Raw genomic sequence first — 4,357 nt, forward strand, 5'->3', positions numbered from 1 at the left:
CCCTAATTCCAAGAGAGACAATCTTCTTTCACAAGTGAGATGGGGAGGTATAAAAGGACATTCTAACCATTCTGTTGTTTCCATTGATTCTATTGCTGCAGAGTTGCCATTGAAACTGATCCAATATTCACGATTGATCTTTGCTCCAGGGTTGGCCTTGCTGATCCAGATTCCTGAGTCTTCACGTTGGTTGACACTTGGACTTGAAAGTCACAATTTTTTTTAGTTTACATACATATGCTTGTATGTATAGCCACTATTCCAATTACCAGCACCCTGCTGTGGTCGCTGGGCCTCCTAGAATAAATCACTCACAGCCTCCCCTGCCCGCCGTCCCCACACACTGGAAAGTCTATGTGGAGCTTCCTTCTTAGCCCAGACCGTGTGGGTCATTTACCCTTTCAGCCTGTTGTTTGTATTTTCTACAAGCAGTTGTTAGTGGAGACCATTCTAAGTTGTCAGAGAGGTTCAAATAATGCTGCTGGAAAGAGCAGACTTTCCTTTCTCCTTTGTTACCTGATCTGTCCCCTAAGGTCACTTTATGTCCTGTAGAGCATCTTAGTTTTGTAAGTGTAAGGTCCCACATTGCCTTTACCTGAGTAGTAGGTTCAAAGTTGCCTGAGATTCCATAAGTGAGGTTGGCCCCTCCAGTGATCTCTTTTCCATAACAAGGAAACATGCCCAAGTGATTTGAATTTGCCTCAGGTTTCAAAATATTTTAAATTATGCCTCACATGGAAGCCAGTCAACAGAAAGCTCTGAATCAAAACTAGGTTATTCCAAAGATCTTATATGCATATGTGCATAACCCATGGACTCAGACAGTGGCGTAGAGAAGGCCTGGGACCAGGGAGTGTGTGTGTGGGGGAGTGGTCTGGAGGGGGTTAATAGAGAAAAAATGGGGACATATGTAATAATTCCTATAGTAAAGAGTTATTTATTTAAGAACCAGATAAACAAAAGTAGGTTTTTGGTCCATATAATAACTAAACCCCCATCCATGACTCAACAGTATCCATGTGTGACCAGCAGGATTCTATCTTCCAAGCCAATGGGGGTGAACAGGGACATTAAGGATCATTATCATAAAGATCTGCTGGTTCACAGTGTGAGTAGGTAGAAAAGGGATAGTAGCGGTCCAGGCCAGGTCCTGATTTCTATTAGTTTTCTTTCCGCCATTGGTATGATTTACTGCAAAAATATGGGACCATTGTGTTATCTGAATTTAGGAGGTAAGATATTTGTAGATAAATTTATATAAATAAAGGTATATAATAGCTGATATGCCCTGATTTACAAAACACAAGGAAAGAACAGGTAATAATAAAAAGTATTAACATTTTCTGAAAACTGCAACATTTTATGTTAGAAATGTTGAAAACACCACAGTGGCACTTATTTCAGATTCCAAATGAATTTTAACAAATAAAGCTCATGAACTAATTTTTGCTTTGCTTTACTGTTTCTCTGAGCATTCTTTTTTGTTGTATTAGCTCATTTAGTCCTCCTAATGACCTTCTAAAATAAGGCAATATGATTGTTATTTTGTAGCGGAGGACCTTTAGTTAAAGAGAAGTGACTTATTTGAGAACAAATAGCTGTTAAATATAAAACTAGGATGTCTGAGTTCAAGACACTTGCCCTTATGATAACTCTAATTAATTCATTAAACTCTACTGCCCTAAAATCATGACTATTTCAGTTTACTTTTTAAAAACATTACATGCTTCCTTAAAAACTTGTTAGATCTTACATATTTGAAATGTATCATAAAATTAAAGTTTTAATATTAGCTCCAATATTGTCTAAAATAATCTAAGAATTTACTACATTTGGAAAATATATTTATAATAGTGACCCAGTGCACAGATTTGTGCACATTGAAAGGAAATTAATTAGAAGGTGGGTGGCAGCGTGGACCTGGGGAAAACAGGCCAGACATACGCTGAAGCCAACCTCCCACAGACCCTCCCCGGGCGGGGGTGGGGTGGGGGGGGGCCACACCAGGGACAGGTTCCTTCCAGCAGCTGGGTTCCCTCCACCTGGTCTGCAGGGATTGGGTCGAAACCAGCTCTCCAATATTACTCGAGGGGTCCTGTATGAGAGGGCAGTTCTCAAATGACACACCCTGGAATCGGGCTCCCTCCTCTCTTTTTCTGGGTGCATCACCCAAGAACTGCAGCTGCCAAGTCACCACAGCTCGGCAGCTCCTGCATTGAGCATATGCTCCTTGGTGGTCAGTGCACATCATAGCTACTGGTCAGACAGTCGAAAGGTTGGATGGTCGCTTAGGCTTTTATATATAGACTAGAGGCCCTGCTCACAAAATTTGTGCACTGGGGGAGGTGTCCCTCAACCCAGCCTGCACTCTCTCAAATCTGGGACCCCTCAGGGGATGTCCAACTACTGGTTTTGGCCCAATCTAAACCAGCAGTCAGACATCCCTCTCACAACCTGGGAATGCTGGCTCTCAACCGCTTGCCTGCTTGCCTGCCTGATTACACCTAACCGCTTCTACCTGCCAGCCTGATCACCCCCTAACCACTCCCCTGCCCCCCTGATTGATGCCTAACTGCTCCCCTGCTGGCCTGATTTCCCCCAATTGCCCTGGTGGTTCAGTCCCCTCCTCCTGCCATCCCTTGATGGCCCAGTCACCCACAAAGGCCCTCCCCTGGAGGCCTGGTCACCCCTCACTGCCCACCCCTGCTGGTCTGGTCACCCCCAATGGCCCTGCCCTGCTGGTTATCTTGTGTTGCCCATCTTGTGACCACATGGGGGTGGCAATCTTTGACCACTAGGGGGCGGCTGTCTTGTGCGAGGGCATGATGGTCAATTTGCATATCACCTCTTTCTTATATAGGATTTTTATTAGGGCACTTATATTACTTATTGACATTTTCTTGTGCACAGCAAGCAACAACTAACTTCTGACTATAAAGAAAGAAGGAGACCACACACATCTAAAAGTACTCACCGTGGTAAGACTTCTAATAGTGAATTACAACTCTTGGTGCTCCTAACATACATGCAGTAAGAATAAGTAAGTTTGGATAATGAAAGAGCAGTGACAAAATACCAAACAATGTGTAACTTGCATGTATTGTTCTTCTTAATCTTTTTCTTGATAGAATAGTATTCAGTGGGATTAAAAATGTTAATTGTGGATAATTTAAAATCTCAGGCTATTTTATTTGAAAAGAAGTTCATTTGTATATTCTGTCCCCTAAAAGCCCACATGATATCTTTATGTAAAAAAGAAAAAAAAATGTTAAGTTAGAATGTTGTATGTTTCTACTATATTCACATTATAACAAATTGGACTTGTTCTAAAAATGGATCTTTTGTTTAGTTTTTATATTGAATGGATTACATTTAGTAAATGAATACTTATTATACATAGTGATTTGTCTTACTAATATAGTAACTAAAAGTAGGAACTCATCAATACTTCTTAGTAGCACAAAAAAATGGCAAACGATAAGAGTTACTCACTTAGCCAGTGTCCAACAATTCCAATGAAGTTGTTTTTTAAAAATATATACTCATAATACATAAGTCAGAAAGGTAATACCTGTTGAGAATCATAGGATATTTTACACATTATACCAACTAGGTCTCACTGTTATTAACCTCATTCCTCAGAAGTCAAAACAGAATGAGATATGTTGATTTATTAGAACAACACGTTATCTTTGTTTGTTAAATACATATCAGGACACTGATTTCTTTAGAACAAGATGATCTGTTGAAATTGGTCAAAAGCTAAATCACAAATATTCAGATAGTCCCACTCGGGACTCAGCAAATATAATAAAAATACAAAAGTGTTTCACAATAACAAAAATGTCAGTTGGCCACCCAGATGTGGCACATAGTTCATTGTGTAACCTGAACTGTGTGAGGACACCTTGGACTTAATAGTCCTTTATCAAAGGACTTCTTTTGGTTTGTTTTGCAAATTATAGGAAATGCAAAGATGAAGTAGTGTTTTGACCTTCAAGGTGCTCATAATATGAGGGAAATGTTCCTAGTTTATTTCTGTAGTTTTTAAACAAAATTTTCAAAGAAAATGTCAAAATTCAGTTAATTCATTTTCTGCTTAATGGTCACGCTATTGACATCTCAGGTGTCTTTTAGGTACTAAGTATTATTTTGATGATGCAGAATTGAAATATATTAAAAACACAGTTCTTACCATCTAAGCATTTATTATTATCATTTGTCATTTCTATTATTTACTATAGTTTATTCAATTCTTACTATGTGCCAGAGTGCACTAGGAGCTTATAATTATCATCGTTTATTCTTGTGTATTGTGTGTAGTGTGGGCCAGCCACTTTAAGTCCATGATGAGAAT

This window comes from Myotis daubentonii, chromosome 1 (genome assembly GCF_963259705.1).
Source record: "Myotis daubentonii chromosome 1, mMyoDau2.1, whole genome shotgun sequence".
In the NCBI taxonomy this organism is placed as follows: domain Eukaryota; kingdom Metazoa; phylum Chordata; class Mammalia; order Chiroptera; family Vespertilionidae; genus Myotis; species Myotis daubentonii.